Source organism: Salmo trutta, chromosome 33, assembly GCF_901001165.1.
Source record: "Salmo trutta chromosome 33, fSalTru1.1, whole genome shotgun sequence".
NCBI lineage: Eukaryota > Metazoa > Chordata > Actinopteri > Salmoniformes > Salmonidae > Salmo > Salmo trutta.
The window spans coordinates 23,238,117-23,250,661 of record NC_042989.1 but is presented as its reverse complement, the minus strand read 5'-3'; the positions used below and the strand labels follow the sequence as shown (position 1 = coordinate 23,250,661).

The window sequence follows — 12,545 nt, the reverse complement described above, 5'->3', positions numbered from 1 at the left end:
TTTGTATTTATGTATTATTATTATTGTATTACTTGTATTATTATGAACAATAAAACAAAAACAGAAATATACAAACAGGAGTACATAACCCTAACATTCAGTGGTATTAAATGTCGAGATAAATAGCTTTTTTGTTTTTACACTTACTGAGAATTTCAAAATAACCTATCTTAAACAATGTGAAGAAGGGTTTGTTCTCCGTCCACTTCATTTTATGGATAAAGAATCTTCCATGAAAAATAAACAAATTAACAATGAAAGTTAAATCGGGGTCTATATCATTTGGATCAAAAATAAAACATAATATCAGAGTCGTTTAAATTAACATTAATAGTAGTTTATTTTAACATAAAAATCTTCTAATTCACTCCCAAATCTTCGGACATAAAAACAGTCCCAAAATAAATTGTCTAGAGTCTCTGGGTCACAACCACAAAATACACATTTGTTATCAATAGCAATTTTGAATCTGTGTACAATAAAGGTCTTTACAGGGTACAGTCTAAGAATGAGTTTGTGTGATACTTCTTTCGTCTTATTAGATATACAATATTTGCCAGACAACAACGAAACGTTCTTCCATTTCACTTGTCCTAGGGCTTCATTCTTGTATATTCTAGCAGAGGGAATAGTAACATCTTGACAGAGTTTTATTATATATGTTATTACATTAATAGTTTAAAATGTAAATTCCTTCTAGCTGAATTGGGGCTACAAAATCCTCAACAGTTGCACTTGGAGTATTGTTATATTCTCCTAAAAGAAGAATAGCACCTTAAGAGACAGCTCCAACAACTATTTGAAACTCCTCAGGAGTGGATGTAACATCGTGTGTTCTCATGAATTCTGGATAATCATATAGTTGTCCATCATTATTCAGTAATTGTTTAACCCAGATAATGCTGTTGTCAAACCAGATCTGGAAAAATAAAGACTTGTTTTTGTATTTTATGTCTCTATTATTCCAGATTGTATATCTATATATATCCGACGATCGCAAAACGCGAGATATCTTTGTTACTTCCTGAAACGGTCCATTTTGTTTCAACAGCAAGGACAGTGGTGATTTCAAGACAACTGGAATCTCGGGGAAAACTAGGTCAAATCCTGACGTCGGAAAGTTGGAGCTCTATAAAGATACCCCAATTTCCGACTTGAAATTTCGAGTTGGATGAATGTTCAAAACGATTTTTCCCAGTCGGAGCTGGTTTTTTCCGACTTTTCCGAGTTCCCAGTTATTCGGAATGCGGCATACCTTTCAGTAGCCTGGCTGACGCGAGACCCACGTGACTACACAGCGACGTGATGTTTCTGCATTCGAGTGCTAGTCTGAACTAGTAAACTCGGAATGTCCGACCTGCTAGTTGTACCACTTTTAGCGAGTCGGACATGTCGAGTTTCTTAGTTCCGACTAGCACATGAACGCGGCATACGACTCAAGCGCGTAACGTTATAGTTTTGGCAAGTCTAACATTTCAGTATTTTAGGGATCAAATCAACTAAATAAGGTCGACAATGGATGATCGTGAGCTTGATCTCACAGAAAGCTACCAAGTCAAAATACCCGGCGATCAACAAGAAGTATGAATGTGAGTTGTGTAGCTAGCTAATGTTATGAACATGCATGGTGGTTAATTGAACTATACTTTAGCTAGCTAACTTTAGTCTGATTTGTTCACTAACATAAATGGGTTTCTGTTGAAATGTACAATGGAAGCGAATCTTTAGCGGAGGAGACACAGCTCGACCACCAGAAATTGCTTAATTGACACATTGATATTGTAGGTGTAGTATGATCTAAAATAAGGACGCGCGACAACGAGGTTCTAGCTCCAGCCTGTTTATTAACCTAATCCTCGCATGTCATACATAGGTACGGACACCCCCAAGGGACATCCTACTACATCTTCCCCTCTCCCATGAACAACAACTCAACATGCATAACCACTGAAGCATAACTGAAATGCAATTTGGAAACCAGTATTATTCTCTAGCATGCTACTTCACATCCTGAAACAGTATGAAAGCATTAAATCACACAGTATGAACATTAACTTAGGTACAGTCTCTTTTTGCTGGGTATGGTCCCCAACAGTATGTTTTCTCTTCACGTAACACAGTCTTTCAGCCACTCTGGTGGCTTCACATCCCATTTTGGGTTCGCTTGTGGCTCTGTGAGCATTCGCTCTCCTTCACCCTCTGTTTGTGCATTTTCTGTGGCCTGTGTGGCTGGAAGAGCTCTGAGGTGTGTTTTGTTCCTTCGTACCTCTTCTGAGCCTGTGTCCACCACAAAGGAGCGTGGGGCATCCTCTTTGAGTTTGTAATCCACACACGTTGACCTTCGGTCAGCTCTGGCCTCTCCGTAGCACGGTGTCTCTGATTAAAGTCTCCAGTTTGCGTTTGTTTCAGCCGTTTGTCCCTCTCAGCGAAGGCCTTCCTGTTAGGCCATCAGGGTTTAAGCTGAGCCGGCGAGACGGGCAATGAGGAACGCAGCCTCCTGCCCATCAGGAGCTCGGCAGGCGACGGCCCATGATGCAGTGGTGTAGCTCTGTAAGCTAACAGAGCCCTGTATGGATCTTTGTTCTTTTTCATCAGTCCCTTGACTGTTTTCACAGCTCTCTCTGCCTCACCATTACTCTGTGCATGGTAGGGGCTACTGGTCACATGTGTGAAGTCATACTGTGGCAAAAGCAGAAAAGGAGCTTGCAGAGAACTGGGGAGCGTTATCTGTAACCAGGACCTCAGTGACCCCTTGCCTGGAAAAAATTGACTTTAAACCATTGATTACACCAGCTGATGTGGTTATGGGTGTCTGCTATTTCAATGTATCTTGAGTAGTAATCTACCACTAGCAGATAAGTGTCATTTTTCCAATAGAACATATCTGCCCCTACCTTTTGCCATGGCCATTTTGGCAGCTCCGTTGCCATCATTGCCTCCGGATGACAAGGTTGACATTTTGTACAGACCTCACACTGGGCCACCAGCTTGGCAATCTGAGTACTCAGACCAAGCCACCACACTGACTGTTGAGCCCTCAGTCTGCATTTGGTTATCCCCATGTGTCCATCATGCACTCTGTCTAGCATTTCTGGTTGTAGAGTCTCTGGGATAACTATCTGTTGTCCTTTCATGAGAAGGTCTCCATTACAGTGGAAGTCGCTTTGGTGCACCCAATAGGGCTTCAGCAGCTGAGGCAGTTCCTCCTGCCTGGGCCATCCCCTTTTGCACTGCTGCACTATCTGTCGGCAGATGTGGTCTCGTTGTTGCTCCTCTGCAATCTGCTGCAGTTTGGTCTGAGATGTAGGTAGGCTGTCCCTTATTGCATTAATGGACACCTGTACCTCACCCTCTAGACATTGCTCCTCCTCTGATAATGGACGTTTAATTGGGGCCCTGGAGAGTGCATCTGCTGTGATCAGTGCCTTCCCTGGCACATACACCATCTTGTAGGTGAACCTCAGTAATCTGAGGCGGAAGCGCAGAACTCTGCGAGGCAAGTCGTCCAGTGCTTTTGTCCCTAACAGTGGTTTGTGGTCAGTCTCTGCTGTAAACTGCAGGCCAATAAGGTATTGGCTGAGCCTTTCAAATGCCCATGTGATTGCCAACGCCTCCTCCTCCACTTGAGCATACCTTTGCTCTGTGTCGGATAAGCTTCGGGAGATGTATGCTATTGGACGCCACTCCATGTTGTCCTGCATCTGTGAGGACCACCCTTAGCCCAAAGGATGATGCATCTGCTGATACTTTTGTCTTAGCGTGGGGACAGTACTGGGCCAGCACTCTCTGTGAGGCCAGGTCTCCTTTGATTTTGTCAAGCGCTACCTGTTGCATGTGACCCCATGACCAGTCATTCTCTTTGGCTAGTAAGTCTCTCAGAGATTTGGTTGTATCCGAGAACTGTGGGAGGAACTTACCCACATATGTGGCCATGCCTAAGAAGGTCCTGACTTCAGCCACATTCTGGGGTCTGGGCATATCTGTGATGGCGCTGATCTTCTCCGGGTCCGGCTCTATTCCAGCTGCACTGATTTTGTGTCCCAAGAACAAGACCTCTGACTGTGCAAAAGTGCATTTTTCATTGAGTGTCAGGCCAGTCTCCTGGAGTCGGGTCAGAACTGCTGTGAGCCTTACATCATGTTCTGCTCTGTCCCTTCCACACATGAGCACATTGTCCTCGTGGACTATGACGCCACTCAGCCCATCCAACAGCTGGGACATGCGTCTTTGGAAATGCTCAGGACCGGAAGCGATTCCAAATGGCAAAACATAAAAACGGTAACGGCCAAACGGTGTTATAAACGTTGTGGGTGCCCTACTCTCTGATGACAGCGGTATCTGCCAGAAACCTGAGCGGGCATCCAGCTTTGTGAAGACTTGTGAGCCATCCAACTGAGCCAGTGACTGCTCCACTGATGGTAAGACGTGTCTCTCTCTGCAGAGTGCCTCATTCAAGTTAGTCATGTCCACACAGATCCTTATGTCCCCATTGGCTTTTGGGACCACTACCATCCCAGCACACCAGTCTGTGGGACTCTCTATTTTAGACACTGCCCCAATTTCTTCAATCCTCCCCAACTCTTCCTTTACTCTGGCCAATAAAGGGATAGGCACACGGCGGGGGGTGGTAAGGGCATAGGGGACAGCATCCTCTTTCAGGCGGATTTTGTAGTCACCTTCTATCCTTCCTAGACCAGAAAACACTTTTGGGAATTTCTTTTTGAAAACCTCACCTGGGTCCTCCAGTTCGCTCACTCTCTCAATGAGTTACAATGCTTCAATTGCTGGCAGCCCCAGCAACGGCCTGGCTAGAGAGTCAATGACGAAGACAGGCTGGATGGCACTTTTGTCTTTACTCTCCAGTTTAATCACCAAGTGCCCTACCACTGGTAAAATCTTATTACTGGGCCCATACAGTTTTTTGTTTGTAGAGAGCAAAGGGCCATCTCTGCTATAGCTATACAGCCTAGTTGGGATAGCTGTCACTGCTGCCCCAGTGTCTAGTTTAAATGACACAACCTCCCCATTGAGTTTAATGTCTGAGTGCCAGCCAGCATTGTTTTCCTTTACTTCTCCCAGAAACATGCTGTCCTGCTGTACCTCCTCTGAGACCTCATGCATTTGCTTTAAACGACAGACAGCTGAAAAGTGTCCTCTCCTGTGACATTTCCTGCATTCCGCATCCTTTGCTGGGTAATCTTTCCATCTGTGGAAAGGGGATTTCCCACATTTGCGACAAACACTTGAACTAGCTACTGGTGCTGTCTGTGATTTGTTTTCTCCACGTCTGTCTCTGTTCTGTGTTCCCCTCCGTTTTTGTTAGCTCGGTATGAAAATGCATTTATTTCCTCACTCTCTTCGCTCTGCAAGGAACTGCTGTCACTCAGTATCGTCTGCTGTCTTTTTACTGTCTCACTCTGCCTAACCTGGTTTACAGCTTTGGACAAGGTAAGCTGGGAATCCAACTGTAACTTTTCAGAAAGTGATATATTTCTTATATTAAACCTAGCCCTCTCAAATATAATGTTGTGTCTCCCTACAAAATGCGTTTCAAAACAGTCTTTAACGGAACTGTAGTTAAGTTTCTCTTCCTCAGTCAACGTTGAAGCATTTAATATATCCTCGGCTTCATCACCCATAGAGTAGATCAGTGTATTAACTTGAAATGCCTAATTTTTCACGTTTAAGCCTGATGCTACCCTGTACCTTTCAAAGCGCCTGATCCATTTCGGCCAGTTTTGAATGTCCATACATACATAACCTAACCCTCGCATGTCATACATAGGTACGGATACCCCCAAGGGACATCCTACTACAGTAGGCCTAGTAGATGATTACCCTGGCATATTGAATTGAATGTTTACCTTAGCCCACTGTACTGTATTGTAGTACAGTAAAAACTGGAAAGGGGGATACCTAGTTAGTTGTACAACTGAAGGCATTCAACTGAAATGTGTCTTCCGTATTTAACCCAACCCCTCTGAATCAGAGAGGTGCACGGAACCCAAACCGGCTGCACACGTGCGCCATCGTGCATAAATGTATTTTGTCCCCCCACACCAAACGCGATCACGACACGCAGGTTAAAATATCAACCAATGAGGAGATAGCACGTGGGTACCTGCTTCTATAAACCAATGAGGAGATTGAGAGATTTATTTTGCAATGAGTGGTGTGGTCAGCCTGTTATACCCTGACTACACCACTCGCGTCGTGTGCACGAGCGTTGCAAAATAAATGTAGAAATCTGTTATTCAATTATTGCACCCACACTGCTCGAGCACGCCAACGAGCATCTGCGTTGCCACGGGCTAATATAGGCTGACCACACCGCTTGCGTTGCGTGCGTGAGCATTGCAAAATACATTTTGAAATCAATGTTATTCAAATATTGCACCCACACTGCTCACGCGGGCCAACGAGCGTCTGCGTTGTCAAGGGCTAAAATAGAAATCAGTTCTATTTCTGACGCAGATCGCTCTGCAAGTCCTGCCTCTCCCATCTCCTCATTGGTTTATAGAAGCAGGTACCCACGTGCCATCTCCTCATTGGTTATACCCACGTGGGTGACTGAAAGACAAACGAGGTCAGTGGCAGTAATGCACCTAATTTATGAGTTGCCAATCGCAATATAAAGTCAAGAGAAGAAAAGGCCTGGAAGGAAGAGAGATGACTAGGAACGATTGACCGTTTTATGTGTGGATTAATTGGCGGAGTAGAGGACCTTGTGCATTTCAGGTAAAATAAAACTCAGTGTTTATATCCCAGGACAAATTAGCTAGCAACAGCAAGCTAGCTAAATAGGACAAATTAGCTAGCAAGTGCAAGCTAACTAGCTAAATTGCCATTAATGTTTAATGCTTCTCGACCTGTTCCCAAATTAATATAATTGGTTCAGAGTTTGTTCTGATATTTTAACATGCGTGTCGTGATCGCGTTTGGTGTGGGGGGACAAAATACATTTATGCACGATCGGTTTGGGTTCCGTGTAAAATAGAAGTCCTTTCTATTTCTGCCGCAGATCGCGCTGCAAGTCCTGCCTCTCCCATCTCCTCATTGGTTTATAGAAGCAGGTACCCACGTGCCATCTCCTCATTGGTTATACCCACGTGGGTGATTGAAAGACAAACTGTGTTGCCGGTGAAAAAGCCTGGAAGGAGGAGAGATGACTAGCAAGTGCTAACTAGCTAAATTGCCATAAAGGTTTAATGTTTTTCGACCTGTCCCCAAATTAATGTAATTGGTTCAGAGTTTGTTTTGATATTTTAACCTGCGTGTAGGGGGACAAAATACATTTATGCACGATGGCGCAAGCGTGCAGCCGGTTTGTGTTCCGTGTCGACATCCACGTCACCGGCGCCAAAACATGAGTTATTTATGTATTCATATTGTCATTTGGTTTCTCTCTAGATTTGGACCACAATGCTGATGTACAGTAAGTTGATTACCTGAACTACAGCAACTGCTGCTACTTCCCTTAAACAGTCTAAGGTGGCTACTGGCAACACTTTTATTGTGAAATTCACAAAGCCTACCTGATAATGCAGTGCACCTTAGATCAGTGATCTGTAACTTCACCCTAATCAGTGGCTTTATCTTGCATGTGTGTCATCACTCTTATGCATGTTCCCAGGCTCCACTCTTGGGGAGACTCGCTGGAGGAGGCCTTTTGAGCAGTGTGCCATGGCAATATTTGGGTACATGACAGACACAGAGACAGTTGAGCCCATTGACACAGTAGAAGTGGAGTCAGAAGGTGAGATGGATTAAAAACAGGCATAATACTCATAGGGGGAGTTCATGAAGCAGATTGTTTCATTTATGGGTCAATATATTAAATACCATTGCATTCAATACATTCTTATAATTTCTTTCTGTTTCTTGACAGGTGACGACATGGAATCTCTTCTCTTCCACTACCTTGATGACTGGTTATTCAAATTCAGTGCAGATCTTTTCTTCATTCCCAGAGTAAGGGCCTTCAACAGAATAATGATTAGTCATGTTAGCCAGTGGGACTTCATGGAGCTCGCTCTCCTACCCCCATCAATAGATGTTTAGCTTTCTTGGTGCCTGTCTGTATAATTGCATTGCAAAAACATGTTTTAGGTTCGAAACATAATTACAACTGGAAGGTAACATGTCATTACATTTACCACAAGTGTGCATGTATCTTGTATCCCTCCTCACAGCTAAGTTAATTACTAACAGCCATTGTTTGTTTTAAATATCTCCTGCATCAAATGTAATACACTTTAAGAAAGACATCATGGCAACTATCAATTTAATTTAGCAGTTATGATAATAAGGTACTGCCTAACATAAATTCTGTCTTAAAGGAAGTGAAAGTGTTGCACATTGACAGGATGCACTTTAAAATCCGCTCTATTGTGTAAGTAGATCTAAAGTTACACACGTCAGGATTTCGTTTTCACCGTTTTTGCTCACTAATTTACAGTCGCATGTGTCATGACGTTGCCCTCTTTGGGTACAGCGAGCACAGTTGACCCCCCTCCCTCTGCACCAGGCCTTTTCTATGCACCATCCCCCGACCTCTATACTTCTGACACCAGGCTCTGAGAGCAGTTGTAAATTCCTATGAGGAAATTCTCTCCTCATGGCCACAGTATAGAGAACAAAGGATTCTTCCACATCACAGAATTGGAGAACCGAACGACATTTATGTTCTGGAGAAGGTATAAAAGATCGGTGAAGAATCCAGCTATGAACTGGTCCGTTTGGTACAATTTTGTGAAACTCATGAGAGACAATACGGCCATATTACCATAATAATGTTTATATACTAGCCTCAGCTATGAGACTTACATCTAAATGGTTGTTTAAAATTAATGAATAAGGATAAAGCTATTTGGAATATGTTGGGATGCTTGTAAGATGTTAATGTGAGAGAATTGTATTTTCTGTTTAAAGTTTTACCAAGTCATCGGCACGCCCCCATGAACAGACGAGACCTGGCGTCATGAGACAGCCTTTTTCTGTCATTCCGAATAAAATCCCCACCCAGGATTTCTATCACCAGACCAGGCCTCCACCCCATTACGAGTTGGCTAATAGGTTTGACCATGCAGCCCTCTACTGAACTTTAACCATACCACGTGGTTAAACTATCGATACAGAATAAGTCTTTGATATTAATTACTAGTCTGCAGTTAGGAATTCGGTGTCAGAGAGAGAGAGAGACTCACTCACTCACTCCAACAGCACTTTTCAACAAAGATCCCGACGACACACTGAGCGTAAATATATACTTATTGCAATTGTTCCTGAATGAGTGAGCGTTCATGTGCGAAGGATTAGCATTTCAATTGTTAATATTTCTCAACTCTGTAGTGTCTTCTCCGCTGCCCCCACCCCCCCTTTTGTGTAACAAGCCGGTTTAGCCCACTAGGGCACATTCTCCTATCATTTCCTTGTAACCATATCTGTTTGTTTTGCATTTCTGTTGAATTATTTAGTTTAGTAAATAAATGATTTTAAGACAATTGATGTATGGATGAAAGTTATATTAGGAAAATTATAACTTTGTAATCTGAATATTTTGGTGCCCTGACCTTCTAGTTAATTACAGTTACACGATTAATCAGTTTAGTTGAGTAATAATAATTACAGAGAGTTATTTGATAAACAGGTGTTCCGTTTTTAATGACGCCAAAGACACGACACGTGATTCGTCCTCTTTCGAGCCACTTACATTACTCCTAGGTTAAACTGTGTGAGGGGATATGGTGGGTTGGTTTTAGGTTATTTGACTTTCTTCTACCCCTGAGAAAGACATGGCTTGCATGTTATCATTAATCCCTCCCTTAGTTCCTACGCCTGGAGTTCTGTTTCATTCTCAGCTTCCCTCCATGCCTATCATTCAGTTTTCCTCTGCTGTTGTAGGTGGGGAGAAGAGTTCAGCTTGGTCAAGCATCCACAGGTAAGCAAATGGGAGATAATCCTGATATCTTTCAATTTCTCTAGCCTGAACTGACCACACAGAGGTCTGCTGTCTGACTCTCCTGACCATAAAACAGAATTACCATTTATGCCCTGATGAAAATGATGTGTCCAAAACAGTTTGTTTTGAGATTTGTATTCTATTACTAAAACAAGATACATGATGATGATTATTAGGCCTATCAAACTGTTTTCATTGATTGAGACGAGTCATTTCTGAATACAAATGTTTGTATTTGAGTGTTTTTTTAAAGTGTCACTTAACCATCTGTCTCTCCAGGGGACAGAGGTGAAGGCCATCACTTACTCAGCCATGCAGGTCCATGACATCGACAAGCCTGAGATCTTTTCCATCATCGATATTTGAGGATTTTCTACAGAGGAACTGTCTCCGAAGGGAACAGGACTATCAGAGCATGCCTGTGTGAATGGACATTGTATTAAGGGCAACAGCATAGGTTTTGATCATGAGCTTGTGAAGTGTGATGTTTTCCCCGTCAGGAAGCAAACCTGGTCCTAATACATGCTGATTATAGCTGTTCGGAGTAATCTGGCTGTCTGACTAGAGTTTACTGAGGAATGCCAAAAATGAAGATTTTTGTTAGAATTTTTATGTATCCCAAATTAATCTCAGAAGTTTCAAGATGAGACAGAATCATCACACAAAATCCAGTTTGCCTACTACTAGGGAATTTAAACATGAACGTATAGCCCTTCTTGTTGACTAATACATATTTTTGGTATTATGTACTGTGTTTTTTACAGGTTGATATTTATTTAAGCATTTCAATTGCCACCTCTCAGTGGTATAGATACTTAAAGGATTCATGCTGGGCACTACTCATTGTAAATAGTCAAATCACAAGTGATCTTTGGATACTTTAGTAAATAAGTGTATCTGTTTGCAATTAATCAATTAGTTTTGTAATAAAAATCTTTTCCACACTACAAGGTGCATGTTTTCCGTCATTTCATTCTGCTGGTGTTTGGGATCACCACAGTGTGAGGTAAAAAACATCCTAAAATACCCTCGAAAGAGGTTAGTAAAACATGGGTGTTGCCTATTTTGGCATTTAACAGGCATTTAATGAGTGTGTTATCCAAACAATGGTATTGTGTTGCTAGATATTTAAAGAACTTAACATGTTTATTTTTCTGTATCTAAGCATCAGACATACAGTAACTGTATATTGTGAATGTTTTCAATGTGTGCTTGACTTTTCATGTTAATCATACAGACCATTGGAAGAAGAATACTGTATGGACATGACATGTTCAACCCCATTGGACCATCATTGAATGCTATTTTATGTCACACAGGTTTTCTGAATTTTTGTTTAATCTATGACACAATAATAATGGTTCAATGGGGTTTAACATAAATGAAACACAATGCAAAGAATCCAATAGAAAGAAAGAGTCCACACACAAAGTGCAATAACAGCTTCCACATTTGTATCTTTGGCCATTTTTCCGAGTGGATTAACTGTCAAACACAAATCTAACAACAGAAAAATAAACATTTGATTTGGCTGTTCCATTTAAAAATGATGAAAAACTTGAAAAATCTGATGCTACCTGCTAGACTGAAGTCCTCCCCTAGGAGAAGAACAAAGGCATACACTTCCCCAGTGATGAACTCTTCTATGGAGGGAGTGATATTTACATAGTGTTATGGGAGTGTATCAGAACATTTTAGTGAATTTGTGAATCAAACACTGGATTAGAAGACCTGTGTCCTTTCTACCTGGTGAAGAATTATAAGGATATGTACAGGAAATAATACTTTTGGCAAAGAAGATCTGAAATTACTATAAATTGATAAGTATGAATGTATGTTTTGGTATTAAGTATTTTATCTTCCCTTTTTTGCTATATTTGAGATATTTATTCTTTACCTTCACAACCTTAATCTAACCTACAGTACAATGCCACACAGACATCGTTGAGGTCTACAAAGGTCTACATTGGGGTATACATTTCTGTCCACTAGAGTAAGAAGAGTAATATTTCAGAGAGCTTTATGGTAGCACAACACTACTTGGTGATTGATTGGCCCCATCAAAATAAAAGTAATGTATCGATGTGAGGCTTTGCTTAAGGATAGTCCACTCTTTAAACTCTTAAACAGAGGAAGAGGGAAGAGGTGGTGTACTGTGCTGCCCAATTATTGTCTTGTCTCTCCCAGAGCCCAACAGTCTTTCATTCATTCATATTCTGGGAATTAGCCTCTCTGACCATTAGAGATAAGCAGAATCCTGCTAATCAAAGTCCTGCTCTGCTTCACAATAACACATAGACAGTACAGTAGGTGCATGGAGAATAAATTAGGCCTGCACATTGGTCTAGCCAGTTACATGTGGAGGAAGTAGATTGAAAGGAGCACACCAAAATGACATTATCCTTGCACATCATTGTACTGATGATGTGCTGCTATTTGACTGCACCATTTACATACTGTAGGATCCTCTGACATCCTACTCTGTGGAGAAGAATGGATATACAAAAACAAAGATAAACGAGTCCAAGATAAACTGACTGAATTTTTTACAGCGCCCATTCTAATGAAACTCAAATTAGCACAA

At 41.8% G+C, this 12,545-nt stretch overlaps 1 pseudogene; it reads left to right on the top strand.

The window, feature by feature from the left end:
* The first annotated feature begins 58 nt into the window (after positions 1 to 58).
* LOC115172690 (protein archease-like) lies at positions 59 to 10,911 on the top strand (annotated as a pseudogene).
* Positions 10,912 to 12,545: the final 1,634 nt, after the last annotated feature.